This window comes from Mixophyes fleayi, chromosome 1 (assembly GCF_038048845.1).
Source record: "Mixophyes fleayi isolate aMixFle1 chromosome 1, aMixFle1.hap1, whole genome shotgun sequence".
NCBI lineage: Eukaryota > Metazoa > Chordata > Amphibia > Anura > Limnodynastidae > Mixophyes > Mixophyes fleayi.
The window spans coordinates 215,795,200-215,809,677 of NC_134402.1; the positions used below are offsets into that span (position 1 = coordinate 215,795,200).

General features: G+C 38.1%; 1 protein-coding gene across 2 annotated transcripts in view; it reads right to left on the reverse strand.

The window, feature by feature from the left end:
• Positions 1–14,478, reverse strand: part of TPM4 (tropomyosin 4) — a 63,416-nt gene that overhangs the window by 19,931 nt on the left and 29,007 nt on the right. The window lies entirely within an intron of this gene.

Consider the following 14,478-nt stretch of genomic DNA (forward strand, 5'->3'; position numbering starts at 1 on the left):
AGAACGTTATCTTTATATATAACTTCCATTGAATAGTTGGACATGGAAAAAGTACTATAAATTGCTCTACAACGTTATATTTAATATTATATTAATGAGTATTTGTGTTTTAATACAAGGAGATGTTTGAATAGATATGCATACAACTTTATTTTAGTAATTTTTATTAATTAACACAAGGCTAACCTTTGCTTCTGAGGACACATGGAACAGACACACATGACAAGTTTGTCAACTTTAATCTAAATTAGGCCAATGTTTAGGTTTCCGAGCAGGCAAGGATTATACTGGAAAATTTAGAAAAAGTGCTGTTGCACAATCACACAGTTGAAGTTAGAAAGCGGAAACAAATGCTAACTCTTTGCCATAATGCTTTGTGGGTATTGTATGTTTAAACTGTTAAATGGAGAATGCATATATTCTGAAAATTCCTATTGCCTGTCTACTGTGGGAGGTTGAACCACCTTTTTGTCAGATGAAATGCCCAAAAGGCAACAGTTAAATGCTGAATGATTGCTTAAGTCACCAATTTATTTAAGAAAGTCACTTGCATATCGGAGATCAAGCGGCGATTATGAAAAACCAGCGAACCCGATGGGCTTTGTCTTTAATAAACTTGACATTTTAAAAATGATGACCAACCACCAAGAATAATTGTTTTTTCATAACCGCCGTTTGATAAATATACCCCTAAATGTCTTATGAACATTTAAATATATCTTTGATCACCAAGTATAATGAGCAAATGTTATAGCACACTTGATTAACTCTTCATTCCTGAGATGGCATTTATGCAATTAGGACGACCCCAGAATATAGTATGTTACTGAGCTATCACATATAATCTGGAAGTCTCTAGCACCAGCAAATCAGTAACTAAATCTATTACAGTTAGAGTGCTTACCCAGTGGCGTTTGGAAAATGCCAGTGACACCGCATATCTAACATGAACTCATTGACAAGTGGTGGTAACCAGTACTTGCAGAATGAAGGTAAATAGAGCAGGTAGCATCCAAAAGACACCAATCTTGACTGCAGACTTAAGTATAAGTATGGGTCACTGGGATGTATAGATTCTGTAGCCATTAAAGCATGATTTTTAACACAAGTGAGTAAGGGACCTAAGGGCTTGCTCATTTTAGTGCTATATGCATGAGCTGAAATTTGAACTGTCCACATGAGCAGTGCAGATAAAATATTGGAGGAATCGGGATTATTGATCCCAATAGTAGCACACCTACAATGTTCACACTTGCCTAGTTCCCAAAGTGGGAGACACTAGCATGAGCTAGTATGTGAACACAGGAGGTGTGCTGAAACTTTCACTTTAAATAAGCCCTAAAGATTTGTCGACAAGTACAACTAAATGTGATTAATCAGAAGAGACTACTCTCCAAAGAAGTTAGTTTTCTGATGTTTTCTGGACGTTACCAGTAAATGCACATATTTATTTATTAATTAACATTTATTTATAAATCAACCTGATACTCTGCAGTGGTTTAAAACAGGGAATAAACACAGTAATACAAAAGACCTGTGTATTAGCAACAAGACAAAGAGGTAAGTGGGCCCTGCTCACAAGCTTACAATTTATAGACATAGCAGTACAATTGAGCAGTAAATGAAAGAGGAAGTGTAACAAATAGACACAATGAGTAGTGAACATGTAAATATGTTTTTTTTATTCAGTATTAACTACTTTTTTTTAAGGATGCTAATGTGACCATCTTTTGTAGGAAGACTAGATAAGAATAATTTTACGCAAGTGATTTAAGAACATACGCCACTTTGTTGCTGTCACAAACTCATACCTGCTAAAATCATATAGGACATATACATTGCTTTGCTCTAGTTTGTCATACTAATTTCCAAACTTAAATTACGCTGAACACAAATAAGTAACTGATGTCAATGGCTGATTTAGACAACCAGTATCTATTCACTGTAACAGCATCTACATATCTACCTGCATTATATTGTGTAGTGAATTCTGGTGCTTTTGAGTCAAGGCAGGCAAGTCATCATCATGTATTTATTTATATAGTGCCACTGATTCCACAGCGCTGTACAGAGAACTAATTCACATCAGTCCCTGCCCCATTGGAGCTTACAATCTAAATCCCCTAACATACACACACACAGACCAAGAGAGACTAAGGGCAATTTAATAGCAGCCAATTAACACCAGTATGTTTTTGAAGTGTGGCAGGAAACCGGAGCACCCGGAGGAAACCCACACAAACACGGGAGAACATACAAACTCCACACACATAAGGCCATGGTCGGGAATCGAGCTCATAACCCAGTGCTGTGAGGCAGAAGTGCTAACCACTAAGCCACCGTGCTGCCCATAATCAAGAGTAGGGCTTATCCAATTCTGGACGGTTGTAGTCAGTGCATCACTCTTACAAGGTGGCATGTGAACAAACGTGATTAGACATTGGGATCAATGATCCTATGCCTCTCACAATTGAATAGCGCTTTATGCATTTCCACCTCCTAGAATGTACAGGTACCTCTTGTTTGAATGACCCGGAAATTGTCAGTATCAATCACTTTACTCTGTTTGGAAATAAGTGTGGAAAACTGATCTAGAGCTGATGTGTCACAGATAAAATTGGTCATGTTTGTAAGTGTGCAACATATTACCACGTTTCTTTTGTGAGACCCACCTTCAGGTTTTGTTCTTTACCTTGTCACTAGTGGTTGATTTACTAGAGGCATAAGTTATACTCTATCTTGGCATTCCTGCTTTAATTTCTGGCTCCCAATCGGAGAGAAAAAAATCTATTTGTTTAAATTAATAGATTACAAATTTATAACTGATAGAAGCAAATGCAGATCCACCAACCTGAAGTAAAGCATAAATGTTCATAAAAAATACTGCAATCAACACTATCAGGAAACATTCCTAGGAATTTTGTTACTGGTATATTGAAGCTGAATGCTTCTTACTACCAACACAACAGCAGCAATGTCTTATCTGGGATTAACAAAACTATTCTTATTGTCCTTAATTTCTGAAGTACCAACACTACATTGAATGCTCATATTCAAGCAAGTAACTAGAGGTTAATTCCCGTATTACTAAAATCCACTGTGTGTGGATGAAAGTCTAGGTCCCAGGATATATAGTTCACCAGCTGTAATAAGCTTGTTATATGGGGGAAGGGAGGTGAAAATTGATTCATTACCTCTGAACAAGACAGTCTACTGTGCTTCCTGAGAGAGTACTGTCTGTGGAATGTTTTCAGACATAGCTAATATACGTAATCTATTTTAGTGACATCATACATCTTTTGTTTTATCACCTTCCCCTACTTTTATTTAAGGGGTAGTATGATCAAATTGTAAAGTATTTTAGATACTGTGTAAAATTAAATATAGACTTACTTTAAAATGCATTCATTACAATTATATTTGCCATCCTCTTCAGAACAGTGGTCTTCATCTGTCATTACCATCGTCTGAAAAGATCATAACGCTGTAAACTGGATATCCTGATCATGAGTGCAGACGCGCAAAAGAAACAATATTATGTGCTTTGGAACAATCCTTGTTCATTGTTGGAGCATACACACTAATGCGATATCGGGCCAAACATTTGTTTATCGGGTGATTGTGCCAATAATCTTTTGAAAACACTGAAGTGTCTACCCAGCCTTATATGTGACACGTGTGACAGTATGTGTAATATTAACCATCAGTCATTTAGAAACAAAGTTCAATCTTCAATTAACTATGTAGGTAAGAACAACATACTGTGATCTACACCAGTGGTCGAAGTGAGAATGAATACGGTGGTTTGCCATACCTCCACTTCTCCTACTGTTTTTATTGTAAAACTATTAAATTCCATTCACTTAAATTTCCATTACATTTTTCATACCGCCCTTTCTAAATTTCCACTTAAACCAAACCACTGATCTAAACATATACCCACCCACTCTCCACTTGTTACATGTTTCCCCTCCATTGTCACATAATGGGGGGGTGGAAGGGGCAAGAATTATTCTTGGACACAGTCCCACTAATTTCATAAACCAGCATGTGAAGTCCTATATACAGTTAATTTGTTCTCTTCCATATTGGCTTTTATGTATATTGTATAAGCCATGTAGTTGCCAAGTAGTGTCCCTCATTTTCCAAAACAGTCCATTTTTTAAAAATTAGCTATATGATTTTTTACATTGACCAACTGGACATTAAGCTCATATCTGTTCACATCTTCAGTGAAGTATTTAAAATACACTTAGATTATATCATCAATTTGTCATGTAATCATAAACATGGTGGGTGGTGTAGTGTTCTGTATCAACTTGATGATGAGTATGAATGGCGTTTTAGTGTTAATAATAAATTATTTAATAAAAATGGAGTGTCCCTCTCCCAAAAGTGATTCAAGCACCAGCGCTCATAGCGTGGACTGATTGCTGGTAATTCAGGTCCTCTTGCAAATGCCACATCCAGCGCCAGACTATAACAAGCTGAGCTGGTCACACTATAAAACCCAAAGCAGGGTGTCCCCCTGTTATAATGTGACACAACCCCAGCCTGTTCAGCACTAGGCTAAATTCTTTAGGGGAATCAGGCTCCCAAAAACAATTGTGAGCCCTACCACACACACCTAGGAGAAAAAGCAGCACTAGGCTTTTCACAACACCAATGGTGGAGATGTTTGTTGGTGTAATAATGCATTAAATGTAATAAAAACATTTTTGTATGTGGCACAACTGGACCCATCAAGCTTGTGATGTGTAGGGCCACATTAAACATATTTAATAAAAAAATTACACACACGCACACTGTGAAATTGTTATGTTTCACAGGAGATTTCTATCAGTCAGCGTTAGTGACTGGCCTTCCTAAGGCGCGGAGTCTAAAAAATCACCGTGGGATGGATTTTGCTGCCGGAGGTCCGCAGGTCACGGCCCTTAGATTAGTCCACTGATGTGATAGGAGACAACGGATGGCAGTAGTCGACCAAAGGCTGGACTAGGGAAGTGCACACTCAAGTTAGTGTAGTGTTGTGAGGCAAAGCAGACACAACTCCTACAGGTAAGCTGGATTTAGTACGCTGAAGCAACACAGACACAGAAGAATCCAAAGCTGTAGACAGTAGGATCACTGGATCGTATACGCTAAAGCAACACCACATACAATAGAGTCCAAAATCATAGTCAAAGCAAAACCAAGTCGAATACACTGGAGCGCAGACAGCAGTAGACATATCCAGAAGCAGGGTCAAAACAAGCCAGAGGTCATAAACAGGGAACCAGTAGAATACAACAGGCAGGAACACCAGGAGAGCCAGATGCTAGGTAGAAAAAATGTTGCTCTGACACAGGTAAAGTGTCAGAGTGCATCTGAAATAGCAGAGGAAAATCACAAGTCCCCGCCCATCGTCACATGACCGCAACGAGCTGCACCATCCGCCCGAATGGACAGAGCAGGCGGCAGTGATCGGGAGCAGGAACGTGAAGCAGGTAAGTTTCTAACAGAAAAAATACTTTATTCAAATAATGAGTCCCCCAATTTATCATTCACCTACATCCACAGGGATTCTCTTCATTCCTCCAATAATAGAATAAAGGAAAAACTTAAACACATTGACAACATTAACCTGCTCCTTGTATATCCCTGCACTAACTAATGCATAACAGCTTTGCTCTGATTGGTCAAAGCTACTCTGAATGGTCAGTTGCGGCTAGATCTCACATGAGGTCTGGCTACAATGAATCTTACCTTATCAGAGAGGTTCACAATATTATGTATGAATAAACCTTTTTGATACATTCATACATTGGGGCAGATTCAATTAGCCACAATGTTCCTCAGAACATCGTGGCTGCGAGAAATTTACAGAAATCTCTGCTGATTTTTCCTCGTGCCCCATAGAAGTGTGAAGAAAAATGAGCCGATATTTTACCGTAGTAATGCTAATTGAATTCCCCCCATTGTCCATTGAATTCAGTCCTGCTAAACAAGCTAGCGCTGTGTCACATTATCACTGTGGGTTTCCCTGTTATAGTGTGACCAGTCCAGCCTGTCATAGCATGGTGCTGGCACCCTATGAGCACTGGTGCTTGGATCACTATTGTGGGGGGAGGCATGCCATTTTTATTTATGTATTTAAACCATATTTTTGCATTGCAAAGGTCCATACTGATGATCATCATCAACATGGCTCTTTGATCCCGGGGATGAGCACCTACTCACATTCATATCTGTGGCTGCTTCAACCTCTAAGTACCTCACAATTACAATGAACACCCCTTCACTGTACTTTGCCAATGCCTTCATGCTTTTTCCCTCCCCTGTTCTGCCTCTGGAGGCATAAGGATGTGCAATGGGCAGGACGCATCATTGCTGTCTCACGGCTTTGGGGTTATAGGTTTGATTCCAACTAGAGCCCTATCTGTGTGGTGTTTGTATGTTCTCTCGTGTTTGCGTATGTAAAAACATGCTGGTAGGATAATTGGACCAATTTTGAGGGGGGATTAGCACCCGTCCCCTATTTTGCTTCCAGAAGCAGTGGGCATCCAGTGGCAGCTCACTTGACTCATGTTTCCGGTGGCTGACAAGCAGGAAAAACACGTGTCATGTCGAATTTAGAATGTAATCTCCAATACTGCAGGAGAATATGTGAATGACTACATAGTCTCTGTACAGTACTGCATAATATGATTGGTCCTATATAAATAGAACTATTATAATAAAATAAAACAATAATAAAGTCAGGAATATGCAAATATCTTAATACAAATATGGGCATACACAGTTGTCTTGTGCATATACAGTATGAACATGACATTCGTATTCCATGGGGTTTGCCTCCAACGTAAAATGAGCATCATTATATTTTTATAGATAGATTATAAATCATTTATTTGTGATCAAATACATATTTCAAGATAGTGTTAAACAGCTTTTCATTTATAGTAATGTTATAAATACATAATAAATAAAGGAACATAGACTTTATGCTCATTACCATGGACAAAATCCTAAATTCCACTGCTTGATCCAACATCTGACACTCGTTGGTTTAAAAGGTAAAGTTCCACATGTCTCCCCTTTTGATCCTCTCCTGCCATTTTGGCACAAATGCGGTTGTGATTGTAATTCTAGATACTTGTGTGCCCTGCAAATAACTGCACCTAAGCCATTTTCAAGTTCCAGTCCATTGGAGTTCCAAATATTCCTAATAGTTGACAATAGGTTATTTAGGAGCTCATTATTTTTATCTTCAATGTAACAAAGTAAGTCATGTTATCTAACAGTGTAAAATGTTCATAAAAGGCTCCCAAACAATTATATTTTTGTTGCAGGTATTCCCTTACATTTTCTAAGGATAACAACCAAGGCAATTACCTCCTTTACTTTTACTTTACTGTGCTATAGATCACTCACAATTTTAAGGTGCGTACCAAATTTTGAAAAGGCTGGACGTTGAACAACTTGTAGCCAAGTAGATCATCAGAATACTCACAGCAGTAAAACAGTATTTTATAAGATAATGGTACTAATCATGTACAGTCATGGCCAAAAGTTTTGAGAATATTATTTTTTACAAAGTCTGCTGCCTCAGTTTTTATGATGGCAATTTGCATATACTCCAGAATGTCATGAAGAGTGATCAGATGAGTTGCAATTAATTTAATTTGAAAACCTTTCATGTCGTTAGACTCCGCGCCTCCCAGTAGGTGGTGCCAAACTAAGTAAACCCAAAAACTGGATCCAGGAACAGTCCGTTAAAAGCTGATCTCTGTTGGCAAAGAGACCATTCCTGAATCAGAGGTCAGTTATATATGTTTGGTTTAGAGAAAACAATGATGATGTCACAAATATACACAGATGACACTAAGAAAGTTCTTCATTGGCCCAGGGTTTACGATGTTCCAGTAGACTGCTGGTCATAGGTCAGTTCATTTGATTCTCTTTCCAAAGGTGGGGGGCAACTCACTTCAACTGCATACGTGTCTTCTCGCTGAAATAACAGTTTAACCTGACCCATAAATAGAGTGCTTTTGAGTATTAATCTGATACTATTCATAAGTAGCGATTGCTATGTGTGATCGCTTCTTTGTTGACATCGGATTTCTGCTGGTAAAATTTGGCACCAAACTCCATACATTTCTGAGGGCCTGAACCATAATTACCTTTACTGTAATATTATCTATGTGTAAACAATCTTTAATTCACTTATTAAACAATGGAATGTGGATTGAAACTTTAGTAAATGTGTACTATTTACAAGTGTAAGTGTAAATGTAAGTGTGTGTTGTTTACCTGTGCAATTGCATTGTTAGACGTAGCGTACTATTCGCAACCGCAGAGTAAACCAATATTAATCAATTTAGCCAACTTCACCCAATTATTCGACTTCAACAGACTTCAGGGAGGATAATCTGGTGATTGATAGGTTGTTTTTAAACACATTATTTACCAACATAATAAGGACTGGTTGTACCATCAAATTATAGGAACCTATCAAACAAGCTTAATGTTTTACTTGCAACTTGTACCAACACAGGTTTGCTCATTTCTACTTCAAATCACTACAGTCATGGCCAAAAGTTTTGAGAATGACACAAATATTGTTTTTCACAAATTCTGCTGTCTTAGTTTTTATGATGGCAATTTGCATATACTCCAGAATGTCATGAAGAGTGATCAGATTAATTGCAATTAATTTCATAGTCTTTGCCATGACAATGAACTTTATCCCAAACACAACATTTCCACTGCATTTCAGCCCTGCCACAAAAGGACCAGCTGACATCAGGTCAGTGATTCTCCCGTTAACCCAGTGAGAGTGTTGACAAGGACAAGGCTGGAGATCACTCTGTGAAGCTGATTGAGTTAGAATAATAGACTGGAAACTTTAAAAGGAGGGTGGTGCTTGAAATCATTGTTTCTCCTCTGTTAAGCATGGTTATCTTCAAGTAAACATGCGTAGTCATCATTGCTTTGCACAAAAGGGCTTTACAGGTAAGGATATTGCTGCTAGTAAGATTGCACCTAAATCAACCATTTATCGAATCATCAAGAACTTTAAGGAGAGAGGTTCAATAGTTGTGAAGAAGGCTTCAGGGCTACCAAGAACGTCCAGCAAGCACCAAGACTATCTCCTAAAGTTGATTCAGCTGCGGGATCAGGCCACCACCAAGCAGAGCTTGCTCAGGAATGGCAGCAGGCAGGTGAGGCAAAGACTTTTGGAGGATGGCCTGATGCCAAGAAGGCCAACAAAGAAGCCACTTCTCTCCAGGAAAAACATCAGGAACAGACTGATATTCTGCAAAAGGTACAGGGATTTTCTCTGATGAATCCCCTTTCAGATTGTTTGGGGCATCTGGAAAAACGCTTGTCTGGAGAAGGAAAGTTGAGCGCTATCATCAGTCCTGTGTCATGCCAACAGTAAAGCATCCTGAGACCATTCATGTGTGGGGTTGCTTCTCAGCCAAGGGAGTGGGCTCACTCACAATTTTGCCTAAGAACACAGCCATAAATAAAGAATGGTACCAAAACATCCTCCAAGAGCAACTTCTCCCAACCACCCAAGAACAGTTTGGTGACGAACAATGCCTTTTTCAGCATGATGGAGCACCTTGCCATAAGGCAAAAGTGATAACTCAGTGGCTCAGGGATCAAAACATCGAAAAAAAAATTGTCCATGGGCAGGAAACTCCTCAGACCTTAATCCCATTGAGAACTTGTGGTCAATCCTCAAGAAGCGGGTGGACAAACAAAAACCCACAAATTCTGAAAAACTACAAGCATTGATTAGGCAAGAATGGGCAGCCATCAGTCAGTATGTGGCCCAGAAGTTGATTGACAGCATGCCAGACGAATTGCAGAGGTCTTCAAAAAAGAAGGGTCAACACTGCAAATATTGACTCTTCGCATAAACTTAATGTAATTGCCAATAAAAGCCTTTGACACTTATGAAATGCTTGGAATTTTACTTTAGTATACCATAGCAGTAACTGACAAAAAGGTCTAAAACACTGAAGCAGCAAACTTTTGTGAAAACCAATACTTGTGTCAGTCTCATTACTTTTGGCCATGACTGTATATGATAGTGACCTAAATAGGAGGGTTGCGCTCCCTCTTGAATAGATTATAAGGATATCACAGTGCTGCCTTCGGATTGGTGGGATCCCTGTCCTACTACAACAATCATATAAGGTGTGTGTGTGTGTGTGTGTGTGTGTGTGTGTGAGAGTGTGTGTCAAGGCCATTGGCATAGAGAACATATCACTATTGTGAAATTATCATTGTTTTTTGTGGTGTTTGCGTAAATGGGTTGTATTAAAAATAGTGGTAATATCGACTTTCATTAACAAATTGTTTGATTTACAGTCTAACCTGTATGCTGTTAAAACCGTAAAACTGTCAATAAAATATATTTAAAAAAAAAAAATAGTAATACCAGATTATTTTAGGGCGTGTGTTCACAATAAATTCTTTGGTAACAGTGCAAATCATATGACAGTGACCTGTCCACTCATGTATATGTTAGTTTGACAGGTTGCTTGTGACATAGTGTACAATAGAATGGGGAGGGAAAGTGGAGAAGCAGAGTACTCCAGCAGCATAATTTATATCTGCAGTTTGACAGTGGGGAAATTTAATCGAATTAATCCACAACCGTTGGAGTAATAGGTGGTGCCAGATTAATTTTGAGTATAAATTTATTTAGATCTGGTTAAAAAAAAAAATCAAATTATAAGTCTATATAGTAACATAAACCTTGGTACTATGCTAAAAGGATTATGGGTATATCCAAATGCAGAGCACAACAGTGAAATAAATGTGTTTACATTTGAAAGTTTTAAAATGCATCTGGTTTACAACAGCTGATATGTCTCTTAAGCTGGGTACACGCTACAGAATTTTCTACTAACTTTTTATGCCCAACAATTTTACATGCAATCGATGGTCTGATCGCTCGGTCCATGGACTGCACACATAGCCTTGTTTTAGACGATAAAGGGAAGGGCGGCCATCCCGTTAGCGACTTTTTACAGCCATGTTGTTGTAAGCAATAATTTTAATTTCGTACACACTGAAGCATCATTTGCGGGGCATGTAATGATATACCAAAGACATTAGCATAAAGGGGCAGAGCTTTCACTATAGTTAACACCCAAAGCCGCATAAAAAGAGAAGGCGACACTGTCTCTTCATTCATTCCTATAAAATAGAAGTTTATTACCATACATAAAATTTAGAAAAAACATTTAACTGGTAAACTGCAATGCAATAATTATTCCCTAATAATAAAATCCCTTTGTATGTAATGGAATGCTCCATTCTCTGCGGGCATCATCGCTGATTGATCCACAGCAGAAATGAACGCCCATGTCTGAGTGTATAAAATAACAGGGGCCTGTCTGGTGCCGAGGAGTGTGAGAAGATGGTGAGTGAGGAGAAGGTGTCAGTGGGGGTTGCGGGTGAGGAGAAGGTGTCAGTGGGGGTTGCGGGTGAGAAGAAGGTGTCAGTGGGGGTTGCAGCTATGGAGACGGAGACAGAGTCAGAGATGGTGCTGGAAGGGCCAAAAATTTTTGAAAAAGTTAAGGTGGGGGATGGAGATGAACTCAAGAAGACCAAAGAGCAAATCCAATGAGCCCAAGAGAGGTGGAGATGATGGTCAAAGTACTGGACCAGTACGACTACGACATTAAAAAAGGTCAGTAGCACATATAGTGTACCTGTTTGAGGGACTTTATTTCATTCTAGTTTCACACAAAGCAATGTAAACGCCTAATTTGTAACAGATTTTTTTTTTGTCAGAACGAAGAATTAATGGTGAGAAGGCCTGTTTAGATACCACTGATACCACAAAAGTGACACCTGTTATCAAACAAAAATTTTTTATGTAGAATTCCAAGATATGAAAGAAGTTAGACACAAAGGTATTTCAGTGAACATGTATAGACAACTAAATGCTTTGGTCACATACCTGTACCGTTATAATAACCAAAATGATGCCTGTTTTCCAGAATGTATAGAGGTTAAGCCCGCTATTATTGCGATTGCGCCACAGGACCAAAGCATAAACTCATCTCGAGCAGTGTGCAAGGTGAGAAAATGAGAGTATTTCTGGCGTTGGATATAAATTACAGATATAGAAGTTTAATGGTAAACATTTTTTATTTTGTTGTTTCGTAGGTAAAGAAATCAAAGGGAATAGAAACCGAAGCGACATCAAGAAAAAAATTAAAAACCTTGAGAAAAATTTTGTTGAAATGGGTATGCTGTTTGGAACTGTTCTGCCAAAAATCAGTAGCACCTTTAGAGTGTAATACTATTTTTTTTCACTTGCCATATTCTGCAATAAAAATGTTTGTACTTTTATTCCTGTAATAAAACTGTTGCATGAACACTGTGTGCTTTATTCTGGTTATTTTACAAATAATAGTTAATAAAAGTTAATATAACTTTAATAGTTTATAAAGGTATAATTTTATAAGGAGTAAATATGAATAGATTCCCAACATAGATGCAAAGGGTAATAACACACTTGCTTTATACAAGTGTAATGGTCTGCAGCCAGACAGGTGCAATACACATCAAAGCAGTGATGTGCCGATACCGCACCACGTGGGAACCACGTGGGACTGGTACAGGCATCAAAAATTTACATACACACGCCCCCAGGTTGAGGAAGTATCGGAGGATTGTGGTGGATCGGTCGGAAGTTTCTACACACTACACAGCGGAAAGGAGATTGGAACGAAAATATTGAACGGTACGACCAACCAAATGAGGCAACAATCGTCCATTTGGGCAGACTTTCGACCAACATGTCACTACACACACTGACCCGACTTTCATATGTCGGCTGGTTGAGCCAATTATTGGACAAAAACCCTGTAGTGTGTACCCAGCTTTAGCAAGTGCCTAATGGAAACTCTAGTTATAATCAACAGTTGCCTTGGAGACCTGTAATACAAAGGAAAAGATTCCTGACTGTGTTTACTGGTTTTGTGAGATAATTTAACATAATTATCATCACAGTCTGGAATACAGAAATAAAATGCACAACAGTAACTGCTTTTTTATTTTTGGTTCAAAGCAGTCTCCTTACAGTATTTGAACATAGACTGGGTGCATCTCCACAGCAACAATCCATGAATATACTGTACCTATATATACTGTGTGTATATATATAATGTATACTGATCTAGAATTCATCTCAGCAAGAAAAACTTGATATGCTTTGTACAGATATAAGAACTTTTATCTGAAACGTTACTATTAGAAAGAACCAAAAACCAGAAAAAAAAAAAGTAAATAATTGCCGCTGTTACGTGATTTTGTAACAAATATAGTCATGATCACCAAGGGGTAGATTTACTAAAGCTTCTTAAAAGTAAAAGAGTAAGTGTTGCCCATAGCAACAAATCAAATTCTAGTTACCCTTTAGAAAACTATATAAGTCTCTTCTATATACTTACGTTATCTCGTCTGCAAGCTCAAGCCCGGGTTACCACCGCATATCAAGCGCAATCACGTTTCACAAGCAGTGGTAATGAAGTTTTCATAATGACAGTCCCTAACTATATTTACTTATACATCAAATGAGTATGCAGCTAAGACACACAGTGCTACATCATGTTGTTTTCCACAGTTGATAGAAGGTGATATGCTGTTCTGAATAGCTGGTAAGTGATGACCCAGGAAAATATGACCAACATGAAAGACATTATCAGAAAAATGGAATACTATATTTTTCATATAATATTGTCCCCTTAATATAATGAACAATGGTGTTTCTGTGCAAAATACTGGCAGTTACGGTACAGAAATCTTTTTCTCAAACCTCTATAAGCTGCAAGCAAAATGAGTGAAGATTTTACATTAGAAATAACTAATTGGGGTTTCTGTATTATACATACAGCTGCAAAATACTTGTCTACCATACTCTACTACTGAACATACTATACCAGTCATTTAAGGATTCCATGTCTTTCTCTCAAAGGTTTGAGAGAAATTGGACCACACAGTTAAATGACGAAATGTCTATCGAACTGTGTCTTGGGTAAAAAAAAACAAAAAAAAACTGGTTGCTTATTAATGTTATGATTAGGTGCTAGAAATGCCCATAGATGCTGATAAATTAAAATTGGCTGAGAAAAGGAAGGCATTCTTGTGAAGTGTGCAATGAAGACCTGTTAAAAAAAAATGCTCCTGGCAATCTTAGTTAATTTGCATCTCAACTTCCTGGCTCCATCTGCATGCTTTTCCAGTTACTAACACATTTCCTCCTATCTAGAACGGAACAGTAAGTGAAGTGCTGTCTCACGCTTCGGTCAACGCTTCCTGTTTATATATACTGTAATTTAATAAAATAAATATAGCCTTTTTCTTCACCACTTTCTCCTGTATGTGAGCAACCGACATAACAGATTTCATAGTCTTTTGAGGTTTACAAATATTACAGACAGTTAAAATTAAACTTACAAGAAA